We start from the raw sequence: 14,701 nt of genomic DNA on the forward strand, positions 1-14,701 counted from the left end.
GAAATTGGGCCCCTGCTACCCATGTGGGAGACCAGGATGGAGTTTCTGGCCCAGCCCCAGCCATTGTGGCCATTTGAGGAGTGAACCACTGGATGGAAGATATCTTTTTCTCTCTATTCCCTCTCTCTCTCTGATGCTCTGCCTTTCAAATAGATAAATAGATATTCAGCACTCTACTGACATTCCACTCTGGGTTGGGCCAGGCTCAGCAGAGAAGCCTCAGCAGGGTTGTGCCAACTCAGGGGATGCTTCCATGTTGAAAGGTAGGTTGGGCAGGATTGCTCTGAAATGGGAAGATACCCATGCGCCGGCCCCTCTGAAGGAGAGCTCTCCTGGGATCCCAGCCAGTTTGCAAGCCCTTTGGCTCCAAGCCCTGGAGTTCTAGAGTCCAATCCTTCCCAGGTTCTGTGGGGGAGAGTTTCAGGAGGTTACACGACCACAGTAAACAGAGAGATTGCTGATGTGGTTATCTTTCCTCTCTACAGGAATCTTGCCCAGGAACAAGCTGGAACACTGGAAGAGGGTCCTGCTTGTCCTGGGTTGGTTCCATAGAACAGAGAATGGGACCTCTTTTGTCTTTGTACTGGGATCGGAAGAAAGATGACAAGTCGTTCTTTTTTTTGACAGGCAGAGTGGACAGTGAGAGAGAGAGACAGAGAGAAAGGTCTTCCTTTTGCCGTTGGTTCTCCAATGGCCGCCACGGCTGGCGTGCTGCAGCCGGCGCACCGCGCTGATCTGATGGCAGGAGCCAGGTACTTCTCCTGGTCTCCCATGGGGTGCAGGGCCCAAGTACTTGGGCCATCTTCCACTGCACTCCCTGGCCACAGCAGAGAGCTGGCCTGGAAGAGGGGCAACTGGGACAGAATCCGGCACCCCGACCAGGACTAGAACCCGGTGTGCCGGCGCCGCAAGGCAGAGGATTAGCCTAGTGAGCCGCGGCGCCGGCTAGTTCTTAAGATCTCCATAGAGGTTGGCTTTAGGAGGCAGCCTGGATAGGGCCACAGTTTGGAGAGGAGCAGCCTCTGGCTTGAGGTGCCGTTGTTTAAATATTTTTGTTATCATTTCTATAGCTCCAAAGTCCTGCCTCCTTCAAAAATGCTTTCCCAGGATACTCAGAAATTTCTCACTTCCGTATGGCTATTTCCCCTTCCTCAAAACTCATCTTACACTTTGGGAAATCGCTGCTGCTGCGCACCGCCCCTGCTTCAATCTGAATCTTTTATTGCTATTCTGTTTTTGGCTCAGGGACTTCTCCCCACTTCAGTCTCAAGATGACCAGTGTATGGGGACCAGTGTTGTAGAGCAGTGGGTTAAGCCACCACTTGCAATGCCAGCATCCCATATCAGAGTGCAAGTTCAAGTCCCTGCTACTCTGCTTCTGATGTAGCTCCCTGCTAACACACCTGGGAAGGAAGCAGAAGATGGCTTGAGTGCTTAGGCCTCTTGCACCCCAGTGGGAAACCAGGTTAGAGATCTTGGTTCCCGGCCTAGACCTGGCTGTTAGAATAATTTGGGGAGTGAACCAGCAGATGGAAGATCTATTTCTCCTCCCTCCCCCCACCTACCCCTGCCCTGTCTCTCTCTGTTGCTCTTTCAAATAAATAAATATTTTAAAAATATTTAAATGGAAATTAGAACAAAAGCAAAATGCCATGTGAGGGGCTGTCTGAGCACAAGTGAACTCAGAGTAGTGACTCACAGAGTAGTGGCCAGCTGGGGCGGAACAGAGGATGGAGTATCAGCTATGCTGGCCCTTGAAGCACCTTTGCTTCCTTGAGTAGATGTTGAGGGTGACCGTGATGACTCCCAGGACACACACCAGGCCAGAGGAAATAAGGTCAACATGATTGTTGTTGAGATTGGATGCCAATCAGGAAGAAAATGCAGATGTGTTTCGCAATGCTCCCTCCCAGTGAAGCTAGTGAGCCTGGTTGGATGGTAGGAGGAGCATAAACACTGTTCTCAGGGCAAGTGTTTGGCACAGTGGTTAAGATGCTGCTTGGGAAACCACTTCCCCTGTTAGAGTGTCTGGGTTTCAGTTCTGGCTCCACTTCTGATTCTAGCTTCCTGCTAATATGAACTCTGGGAAGCTGGGAGGCAGCAGGTAGTGGCCAAAGTAGCTGGGTTCCTGCCACCCATGTGGGAGGCCCAGATTGAGTCTCAAGCTCTTGGTTTTGACCTGGCCCAACGCAGATATTGCAGTCATTTGGGGAGTGAACAGGTGGATCGAGGTCTCTGTCTCTGTGTGTATGTCGCACTCTGCTTTTCGGATAAAGATAAAGGAATAAAAATTAAAAAAAAAATCAACAGCCACCTCCCCAAAACTGTGGCCTTCACATTTCTTCCATCACCTGTTTTCAGAGTTAGCCGTAGTGTTTATTTGCAAGGACAGATGAGAGCTTGTCCTCCAGTTGTTGAATGTCTTTCAAATGGCCTTGCTTTTCTGCTGGGAGTCAGAGAGTTATAATGTGAAGAACTATTGTATAGTTATTTCTCAAAGTTATGAGAATTAGAATAATTTTCATATGGACTGGATATTGGATAATATTAGGGAATTATTAATTTCTTTAAGTATGAAAAATGATGTAGGAAAATACCCTTTTTGGGGGGCAAGAACTGTGGCATAGAAGGTAAAGATGTGATGCCACCTGCAGTGCCGGCATCCCATATGGGCGCTGGTTCGAGTCTGCCTTCCTTTTTTTTAATTTTAATTTTATTTAAGATATACACACTTCATGCATTTCATATATGCAAATTTAGGAACATAGTGATTCTTCCCACCCTACCCTTCTTCCCATCCACACTCCCACTTTTCTTTCTCCTCTCTCTCCTATTCCAACATTTAATTTTTATGAAAGTATATTTTCAGTTTCCTTTCTTTTTTTTAAACTTTTACTTAATAAATATAAATTTTGAAAGTACAACTTTCAGATTATAGTAGTTTCCCCCCATAACCTCCCTCCCACCCACAAACCATCCCGTCTCCTATTCCCTCTGCCATCCCATTCATCATTAAGATTCATTTTTAATTATCTTTATATACAGAAGATCAACTTAGTATATACTTTTTTAAAATTTTTTTTAAATTTATTTATTTGACAGGTAGAGTTACAGACAGTGAGAGAGAGAGACAGAGACAGAGAAAAAGGTCTTCCTTCTGTTGGTTCACTCCCCAAATGGCCGCAGTGGCCGAAGCTGCTGGAGCTGTGCTGATCCGAAGCCAGGAGCCAGGTGCTTCCTCCAGGTCTCCCATGCAGGTGCAGGGCCCAAGCACCTGGGCCATCCTCCACTGCACTCCCGGGCCACAGCAGAGAGCTGGCCTGGAAGAGGGGCAACCGGGACTAGAACTGGCGCCCATATGCATAGGATGCTGGCGCCACAGGCGGAGGCTTAACCTAGTGCACCACGGCAATGGCCCCTAACTTAGTATATACTAAGTAAACATTTCAACAGTTTACACCCACACAGATACACAAATTAAAAAGCACTGTTTGAATACTAGTTTTGCCATTAATTCGCATAGTACAACACATTAAGGACAGAGATCCTACATGGGGAGTCAGTGCACAGTGACTCCTGTTGTTGATTTAACAATTGACACTCTTATTTATGATGTCAGTAATCACCTGAGGCTGTTGTCATGAGTTGCCAAGGATATGGAAGCCTCTTGAGTTCACAAACTACAACCTTATTTAGACAAGGCCATAATCAAAGTGGAAGTTCTCTCCTCCCTTCAAAGAAAGGTACCTCCTTGTTTGATGGCCCGTTCTTTCCACTGGGATCTCACTCACAGAGATCTTTCATTTAGGTCATTTTTTTGCCACAGTGTCTTGGCTTTCAATGCCTGAGAAACTCTCATGGGCTCTTTAGCCAGATCCGAATGCCTTAAGGGCTGATTCTGAGGCCAGAGTGCTGTTCAGGGCATCTGCCATTTTTTGAGTCTGCTGTGTATCCTGCTTCCCATGTTGGATTGTTCTCTCCTTTTTAATTCTATCAGTTATTATTAGCATTATTATTTATGTGATCCCTTTGACACTTAATCCTATCTTTATGATCAATTATGAACTTAAAGTGATCACTTTAACTAGTAAGATGGCATTGGTACATGCCACCTTAATGGGATTTTGAATCCCATAGCACTTTTCTAGCTCAACCATTAGGGGTAACTCCGAGTGAGCGTGTGCACCACTTCCAATCCAGCTGTCTGCTATGACTTGGGAACGCAGTAGAAGATGGCCCAAGTGCTTGAGCCCCTGTACCCATGTGGAAGACCCAGAAGAAGATCCTGGCTCCTGGCTTCAGATCAACCCAGCTCCGGCCGTTGCAGCCACTTGGGGAGTGAACCAGCAGATGGAAGGTATACCTCTTTCTCTCTCTCTCTCTCTCTCTCTCTCTCTACCTTTGCCTCTCTGTAACTCTGCCATTCAAATAAAATTAAAAAAAAAAAAAAAAAAAAAAAAAAAAAAAAGACCGGCTGCGGCTCACTAGGCTAATCCTCCACCTTGCGGCGCCGGCACACCGGGTTCTAGTCCCGGTCGGGGCGCTGGATTCTGTCCTGGTTGCCCCTCTTCCAGGCCAGCTCTCTGCTGTGGCCAGGGAGTGCAGTGGAGGATGGCCCAGGTGCTTGGGCCCTGCACCCCATGGGAGACCAGGAGAAGCACCTGGCTCCTGCCATCGGATCAGCGCAGTGCGCCGGCTGCAGCGCACCGGCAGCGGCAGCCATTGGAGGGTGAACCAACGGCAAAAGGAAGACCTTTCTCTCTGTCTCTCTCTCTCACTGTACACTCTGCCTGTCAAAAAAAAATCCCTTTTTTATAGGAGGTACATGCTGGAAAATTTAGGTCACAATTATCTGCAACTTACTTTGAAATGGTTCAGAAAAAGAATACACATATATATGTAGATAAAAATATTTATCAAAACTTTTAACAATTGTTGACTCAAGATGATGATAATATGGATGTTCATTATACTAAACTTCCAACTTTTCTCTATGTTTGAAATTTTCCTGAAAAAATTTGAGAAACAATGAGTATGATTTTACTTAGGCAGTAAAACTAGAAAAAAAACAGGAAGGGGATTATTAAGAATAGTTCCTTCTGGATCTGTTGTAAAGCATGGTGACTATATCTAATGATGATATATTATAATTTTGAAAATGTGAAGAGTAGATGTTGAGTGTTCCTACCCCAGCAATGATAACTATGTGATATGTATATGTTAATTAGCCAGATTTAATCATTCCACATTGTAGACATGTGTATACTTCATAACATCATGTTGTGTACAATACACACCATTTTATCTGCCAATTCAAATAAATAAATAAAGTTAAAAATGAAAGAGTGCTTGTTTCTGGGTAGGGAAATAAGGGGTGATATTTTTCATTTGTTATACTTTTATGAATTTTCCAAATTTTCTGATGATGATGGATTGCCTTTGTACAAAGATGACTTTTAAAATGTTTTTCTTTCTATTTACTGTATCATGTGATTAAAAGGTGTATTTTGAAAAGAGATTTTCATCCCTCCAAAGGAAAAAACAAACCAGTTTGGGTGTGAGCAGAGAATGTTCAAAGGCCAGCAAAGTTCTTTGACAGCAGATGTAATTTTTAACAGGACTTAAGCTTCAAAGGGCTAGGAGATAAGAAAGGAGGGGCCAAAGAGAAGGTAGAATCTATTCCAGTTGGGAAAGGACATTCAGGTCACAGCTATTTCTTCCCCCAGTTGGACCAAGCCCCAGGCAGAAACAAACAGTGGGTCAAGAATGTTGACTGTAAGGGTGAAATAATCAGAGGTGACAAAGCTCAAAGGTCCTGCAGCTAGAACCATGATACCTTTGTTTCTGTTTATTGTGGAAAGCTGTTTTTAAATCAATTGAGATATCATTCATATATCATAAAAATCACCGCTGCAAAAAGTACAAGTTTATTAGTTTTTAGTTTATTCATAAGATTGTGCAATCATCACCCCACTAATTCTAGAAGATTCTCATCATTCCCCCGAAAGTCCCCATACTTATTAGCAATCAGTCTATTTCCTCACAAACCCTCCAGTCCCTGGCTATCCCTAGTCGGCTTTTTGCTTATGGGTTTTCTAGTCTCTGTATTTTGTGTAAATGGAATCATACAAATACAAACAATATGTGGTCTTTGTGTCTGCCTTCCTTGATTTAGGGTAATTTTTTTTAATTTTACAATTTTTTTTAGCAAGGATAATTTTTCCTTTAATACATTAAAGGAATATTTACCCACATTGTAATATGTATTATTATATTTCCATTTTTGTTATTATAGCAACTTTGCTGATACAATTCCTATAGCTCCAAAATGCCTATTTAAAGTGAAGTGTGTGATTCAAGGGTTTAATGTAATCACAGAGTTGTACAACCAATCTATTTTAGGACATATTCATTAGCCCCAAAAGAAAACCACACCTGTGAGCAATCACTATTTCCTCCAAGCCTCCCCAGTCCTAGGCAACCACCGGTTTACTGTCTGTCTATGCATTTGCCTATTGTGGACATTTCACCTGGAATCATACAGTGGGCTTTAGTGACTGGCTTCTTTCATGTAGCATATTTTCAAGATTCAGTCATGTTGTAGTACAAGTCAGTACTTCAAATTATTCCATTGTGTGGATGTACTATATTTTTTTTTACCCAATTGTGAGGCTTTAGGTAGGTTAGGTTAATAGGCAGTTAAGTAAGGTTCTTGATGAAGTGAGAAAGGGACGAGGTCTCTGTAAGACTGGGGAAGAAAGCACCTGCTTATTCCTGGGGGTTGCCAAAGGCAGCACTTGGGTCCTTAATGCAGGATCAGTGCAGAACCAGGTGTCTATTAGAGATAAGCCCAGCAATATTTCTCTGATCCCAGCTTATAAGCAGTAAGACCCATCGCTTGCTGATTGGACAATAATTTCTATTCCTGCCTCCCTGGTTGGATATAATCCTTTACCTTCATAGACCAATTGAAAGTGTAAATTTGCATGACCCTTTCTGCACCGCCAATTGGACACAGTTTCAATCCTTTAAACTAGCCAATCAAACAAGAAGACACTCTTTTTGACATCACTCTGTGTGATAGAAGAGCCCTCACTTGCAAGCTACTTTAGCAACTTCTCCCTTGGAAACCCCCCACCCCACCCCGCAACCGCCGCCCATTGCCGCATCAGGAGGCTGCCCTCCCCACTTTCTTTTTTTTCTTTTCTTTTCTTTATTTATTTATTTATTTGACAGGCAGAGTGGACAGTGAGAGAGAGAGAGACAGAGAGAAAGGTCTTCCTTTGCCGTTGGTTCACCCTCCAATGGCCGCTGCGCGGCCGGCGCGCTGCGGCCGGCACACCGCACTGATCCGATGGCAGGAGCCAGGAGCCAGGTGCTTCTCCTGGTCTCCCATGGGGTGCAGGGCCCAAGCACTTGGGCCATCCTCCACTGCACTCCCTGGCCACAGCAGAGAGCTGGCCTGGAAGAGGGGCAACCGGGACAGAATCTGGCACCCCAACCGGGACTAGAACCCGGTGTGCCGGCGCCGCTAGGCGGAGGATTAGCCTAGTGAGCCGCGGCGCCGGCCTGCCCTCCCCACTTTCAATAAAATTTCTGCTTTGCTCACTATCAAGGTCTTTGGCATAGAACAAGAACTGACAACGTCCCCCTCCTGTGACACAGTTAACAGCTGATGTGTTGACCAGAGACGGCTGGATCATGGGTTCTAGTCTTCACACAAGACAGTAATTTCATATGTGAGACAGAGAGCAGCAGTAAGCGAGTTAGCCAAGTTCCGTGAAGAGCAGACACCTGACAGAGCAGGTGGGCACCTCAGGAAAGAACTGGGAGCCCAGGATGCTTTAGACTGGAGTTCTTCGAGATGTGTGTAAGGGTCCACTGTTTCTCTTCACCCCTCCCGCCTCGGAATATTGCTGGGTTGAGGATTTTCTGAGCCCGAAACTCATGAAGTTCCTCCTAGAACTTTACCAGCATAGTGCAATTGGACATAATAGGTCCTGGGTGCACCCACAGTGGAGAAAATTCCCTTAAGCTGCCCACTGGGAAGAGGGCTGGGACCCACCAAACAAGGTTATGGAATAGAGGCAAGACTTTTTTTTTTTTTTTGGACAGGCAGAGTGGACAGTGAGAGAGAGAGACAGAGAGAAAGGTCTTCCTTTGCCGTTGGTTCACCCTCCAATGGCCGCCACGGCTGGTGCGCTGCGGCCGGTGCATTGCACCGGAAGGCAGGAGCCAGGTGCTTCTCCTGGTCTCCCATGGGGTGCAGGGCCCAAGCACTTGGGCCATCCTCCACTGCACTCCCTGGCCACAGCAGAGAGCTGGCCTGGAAGAGGGGCAACCGGGACAGAATCCGGCGCCCCGACCGGGACTAGAACCTGGTGTGCCGGCACCGCCAGGCAGAGGATTAGCCTAGTGAGCCGCGGCACCGGCCAAGACTTTCAATGTGTGAATGCTGCTCTGCTTCCAAGGCATGCTTCCACATTTCCCTTGTTCAACCACACAAAAATTCTCATCTTTATTCTACAGCCCCTCTTTCACATACGGGCTAGTGTCTACCTTGCTACCTAACAGATGGACATTTGGGTTGCTCGCATGTTTAAGCTATTATGAATAATGCAGCTCTGAACATTGTGTACAAGTTTTCGTGTGGCTGTGTTTTCATTTCCTTGGATAAAATGCCTAGGCGTGGAATTGCAGTGGCATATGATGACTCTATGTTTAGCCTTTTGAGGAACTGCCAAACTGTTTTCCAAAGTGGCTGAACCTTTTATAGCCCCACCAACAATGCATGAGGGTTCCAATATCTTCACGTCCTCACTTACATTTGTTATTATATCTTTTCTATTTTAGTCACCCTCGTGGGTGGGAAGCGATACCTCCTCATTGCGTTCTTGATTTGCATTGCCCTGAGACCTAATGTTTTTGAGCATATTTTCCATGTGTGTCTTGGCCACTTGACCACTTGTTTATCTTCTTTGCAGAAGTATCTATTTTTAATTTTTTTTTTGGTCCTTTCATTATGGCTTATAAGAATTCTTTGTGTATTCCAGGTACAAGTCCCTTATCAGATATATAATTTGCAAAAATTTGCTCTCATTCTGTGAACTCATTTTTTTAAAGATTTATTTATTATTTGAAAGGAAGAGTGATAGAGAGAGAGGGAGAAACAGAGAAGGAGCTTCCATTCACTGGTTAACTCCCCCAGATGGCTGCAACAGATACATCTGGACCAGGCCTAAGCCAGGAGCCAGGAATTCCTTCCTGGTCTCCCACCCGGGTGGCAGGAAGCTGGATCCAACGCTGAGCATCACAAGAGGCAGCTTAACTTGCTGTGCCACAATGTCAACCCTTCTTTTGTCTTTCTTGATGGTGCCCTTTAAAGCCCTGCAGTTTGGGCCACCATTGTGTTGCAGCGGGTTCAGCCACCACATGCAGCATCAGCATCCCATATGGACTCTGGTTTGAGTCCCAACTGCTCCACTTCTGACCCAGCTCTCTGCTGATGTGCCTGGGAAAGCAGCAGAGGATGGGCCAGCTTGGACTCCTGCCTCCTGCATGGAAGACCCTGAGGAAGCTCTGGGCTCCTGACTTTGGCCTGGCCCAGCACTGACCACCGTGGCCATTTAGGGAGTAAACCAACAGATGGAATATCTCTCCCCCTCTCTCTATCCCTCCCCCACCCCGTAACTCTGCCTTTCAAATAAATGAATAAATCTTTTTTTAAAAAGCCCTGAGGTTTGTAATTTTAATGATATAAGTCAATTTTTTCCTTGTGTGGCTTTTGTGTTTTTTAAAAAATTTTATTTTATTATTTTATTTGACAGGCAGAGAGACAGAGACAGAGAGAGCTCCCATCTAGTGGTTCACTACTCAAATGACTGGGTCAGGCCAGGAATTCAATCCAGGTCTCCCATGTGGTTGTCAGGGACCCAACTACTTGAGCCACCACCTGCCTCTCGGGGTGCACATTAGTAGGAAGCTGAATTTGGGAACAGAGCTGGGACCCAAACCCAGGTAGTCTGTTACGGGATACACACTTCCCAACTAGCTTCTTTTTTTTTTTTTTTTTTTTTTGACAGGCAGAGTGGATAGTGAGAGAGAGAGAGACAGAGAGAAAGGTCTTCCTTTTGCCGTTGGTTCACCCTCCAATGGCTGCCGCGGCCGGCGCGCTGCGGCCGGCACACCACACCCGAAGGCAGGAGCCAGATGCTTCTCCTGGTCTCCCATGGGGTGCAGGGCCCAAGCACCTGAGCCATCCTCCACTGCACTCCCGGGCCACAGCAGAGAGCTGGCCTGGAAGAAGGGCAACCGGGACAGAATCTGGAGCCCCGACTGGGACTAGAACCCGGTGTGCCAGCGCCGCTAGGTGGAGGATTAGCCTATTGAGCCAAGGCGCCGGCCCCAACTAGCTTCTTAACTACTAGCTATCACATTTAGGTCTATGGTCCTTTTTGAATTAATTTTGCATATGGTGTGAGGGAGGGGATCCAATTTCATATCTTTGCAGGTGCATATTAAGTTGTCTCAGCACCAGGTGTTGAGAAGGTGATTCTTTCACCCACAGAATGGTCTTGGCACCTTTGTCAAAATTTATTTGATCATAAGCATGAGAGTTTATTCCTGGACTCTCAGTTGTGTTCCATTGAACTACATGTCTATCTTTTTTATGAACTTTTTTTTAAAGAGTTATTTATTTATTTGAAAGTCAGAGTTAGCACAGAGAGAGAAGGAGAGGTAGAGAGAGAGGTCTTCCATCTGCTGGTTTACTCCCCAGTTGGCCACAATGGCTGGAGCTGCATTGATCCAAAGCCAGGAGCCAGGAGCCAGGAGCTTCTTCCAAGTCTCCCACATGGGTGCAGGGGACCAATCATCCATTGGACTATCATCCATTGCTTTCCCAGACCACAGCAGAGAGCTGGATTGGAAGTGGAGCAGCCAGGTCTTGAACCGGCACCCAATATGAGATGCTGACACTGCTGGTGGTGGCTTTACCCGCTGTGCCATAGTATCAGCCCCTATATTTCTATCTTTATGCCAATACCACATTATCTCAATTACTATAGGTTTGTGGTACATTTTGAAATGGAGAAATTGTGAATCCTCCCACTTTATTCTTCTTGTTCAAGGTTACTTGGATATTCTGGGTCCCCTAAGTTCTCTTATAAATTTTAGCATCATTTTGCTAATTTATGCAAAGAACTTAACCAGGATTTTGATAGGTATTGCATTGAATCTGTAGATCAATATGGGAGTATTGATCTTAGCAAAAATAAGCCTTCCAGCCTATGACTGTGTCTTTCCATTTATTAAGTTGTCTTTAATTTCTTTCAATAATATGATTTTCAGTGTAGATAGCTTATACTTCTGTTAAATTTGTTCCTAAGTATTTTATTATGGTTATTGCTATTGTAAATGGAATTATTTTCTTTATTTCATTTTTGACCTGTTCAGGGCTAATGTACAGAAATAGAGTTGAGGGGATGGCAATGTGGTGTAGTGGGTAAAGCCACTGCCTGTGATGCTGTCATTCCATACAGGTGCCAGTTTATGTCCTGGCTGCTCTACCTCTGATCCAGCTCCCTGCCAATGGCTTGACAAAGCAGCAGATGGTCAAAGTGCCTGGGCCCCTGCCACCCATGTGGGAGACAGAGGAGAATCTTCTGACTCCTGGCTTTAGCCTGGCCCAGTTCTGGCCATTGTGGCCAGCTGGAGAGTGAACCTGCGAATGGAAGATTTCTCTCTCTAATTCTGACTTTCAAATAAAATTTTAAAAAGATTTTAAAATTTAAAAAGAAATACAATTAATTTTTATATATTTATCTTCTTTCTTGCAACACAGCTAAATGAGTGAATTATTTTTTTTACAGATATAACAATTGTGGGTTTTTTTTAAAAAGATTTATTTATTTATTTGGTTCACTCACCAGTTGGTCTCTATAGCCAGGGCGGACTAGGCTGAAGCCAGGAGCCAGGAGCTTCTTCTGGGTATTCCACATGGGTTCAGGGGCCCAAGCACTCAAGCCATTCTCCACTGCTTTACAAGGCATGTTAGCAGGGAGCTGGATCAGAAGTGGAACAGCTGGGACTCAAACTGGCACCCATATGGGGTGCTGGCACTGCAGACAGCTGCTTAATCTGCTGTGCCACATGCCAGCCCCTAAATTAATTTATTAATCCTAATAGTGCTATTGTTGATTCTTTAGGACTTTCTTTTTTCTTTTTTATTTATTTATTTATTTTTGATAGGCAGAGTGGACAGTGAGAGAGAGAGAGACAGAGGAAGGTCTTCCTTTTCCGTTGGTTCACCCCCCAGTGGCCGCTGCGGACGGCGCACTGCGCTGATCCAAAACCAGGAGCCAGGTGCTTCTCCTGGTCTCCCATGCAGGTGGGCCATCATCCACTGCACTCCCGGGCCACAGCAGGGAGCTGGACAGGAAGAGGAGCGACCGGGACAGAATCCGGCGCCCCAACCGGGACTAGAACTCGGTGTGCTGGCGCCGCAAGGCGGAGGATTAGCCTATTGAGCTGCAGCGCTGGCCCTCTTTTTTCTTTTTTAAAGATATATTTATTTGTTTCTCTCTGTCTCTCACTATCTAACTCTGCCTGTCAAAAAAAAAAAAAAAAGATATATTTATTTGAAAAACAGAGTTACAGGTAGAGAAGGAGAGAGAGAAAGAGTGAGAGACAGAGAGCGACAGACAGAGCAAGAGAGAGATCTTCCATCTGCTGGTTCACTACCCAGATGGCCTCAATGGCCAGGGTTAGGCCAGGTGGAAGTTAGGAGCCTAGAACTCCATCAGGGTCTCCCACGTGGGTGTAGGGGCCTGAGTACTTGGGCCATCTTCTACTGCCTTCCCACATGTAATAATGGAGAGTTGGATCGAAAGTGGAGCACCCAGCATTGCAAGCAGGGGCTTAAGCTGCAGTCCCACAGTACTGGCCCCCTTTTGCAGTTTGATGAAGTCAGTAGTAACATCTCCTCTTTCATTCCTGAATTTAATCTTTTCTTTTTTATTAGTGAGTATAAGCAGTCTTGCTGATTATATTAATGTTTTCAAAAACCAACTTTTGGTCTTAATTGATTTTCCCTATTGTTTTTCTGTTTTCTGTTTCTATTCTAGTCTTTTTTATTTCTTTTCCTCTGCTTGTTTTGGGTTTATTTTGCTCTGATTTTTATAGTTTCTCTTTTAAAGAAAAGATTTATTTATTTGAAAGAGCTATGGGGGGAGGGGAGAGGGAAATGGGGCCCGGGCTTTGGCTTAGTGAGTGAAGCTGCCACTGCAATGCCGGCATCCCATATGGGTGCCGTTTCGAGTCCCGGCAGCTCCACTTCTGATCCAGCTCTCTGCTGTGGCCTGGGAAAGCAGTGAAAGATGGTCCAGGTCTTTGGGCCCCTGCACCCACATGGGAAGCTCTGGAGGAAGCTCCTGGCTCCTTGCTTCGGATTGGTGTACCTCTGGCCGTTGCGGCCAATTGGGGAGTGAACCAGCATATGGAAGACCTCTCTCTCTCTCTCTGACTCTCCTTCTCTCTCTGTGTAACTTTCAAATAAATAAAATAAATCTTAAAAGAGAGAGAGAGAGAAAGAGGAAGCTCCCATCTGCTGGTTCATTCTACAAATGTCTACAACAGCCAGGGCTGGGTAAGGCCAAAGCCAGAAGTTGGGAACTCAGTCTGAGTCTCCCATGTGGATGGCAGGGACTCAACTATTTGATGCATCGCCTGCTGACTTCCAGGGTGAGTATTAGCAGGAAGCTGGCTCAGAAACCCAGCCCCTCTTTTGTGGGAAGTGGACATCTTAACTGCTTGTTCAAATGCCCACTCTTTCCTTCATTTAAAAGGCTGACTAGTAGTCCATTGCATATATATGCCACATTTTCTAAATTAATTTCATATCTTGGCCATTGTGAATAATACTCAATAAATATGGAATACAGATATCTCTTTGACATGCTGATTTCAGTTCCTTACATATATACTCAGAAGTAATGTTGCTGATCATTTCATGGCTCTATTTTTTTTTTTTTTTAAGATTTATTTATTTGAAAGTCAGAGTTACACAGAGAGAAAAGGAGAGGCAGGGAAGGGGGTCTTCCATCCTCTGGTTCACTCCCCAGATGGCCTCAATGGCCAGAGCTGCACTGATCTGAAACCAGGAGCTTCCTCCATGTCTCCTATGTGGATGCAGGGTCCTAAGGACTTGGGCCATCTTCTACTGCTTTCCCAGGCCATAGCAGAAAGCTGGATTGGGATAGGAGCAGCCAGGACTTGAACTGGCGCCCATATGAGATGCCAACATTGCAGGTGGCAGCTTTACCCACTATGCCACAGCACTGGCCCCTCACGGCTCTATTTTTAATGTTTTGGGGACCCTCCATTCTGTTTTCTATCTCATCTTCTTTTTTAATGTAGGTGTTCACAGCCGTAAATCTTCCTCCAACTAATGCTTTCACTGCCTCCCATAAGTTTTAGTGTATTTTCATTTCCATTCATCTCAAAGCATTTTCTAATTTCCCTTGTGATTTCTTCTTTGACTGTTGGTTATTCAGGAATGTATTGTTTAAATTCCACACGTTTGTTAATGTTCCCCATTTCCTCTGTTATTGATTCCTAATTTCATTCCATTGTGACCAGGGAATACATTTTGTATGATTTCAATCCTTTTAAATGTATTGAGACTTGCTTTATGGAATAACAG

This window comes from Oryctolagus cuniculus, chromosome 1, assembly GCF_051225735.1.
Source record: "Oryctolagus cuniculus isolate XC-2025 breed Fujian yellow rabbit chromosome 1, ASM5122573v1, whole genome shotgun sequence".
Lineage (NCBI taxonomy): Eukaryota > Metazoa > Chordata > Mammalia > Lagomorpha > Leporidae > Oryctolagus > Oryctolagus cuniculus.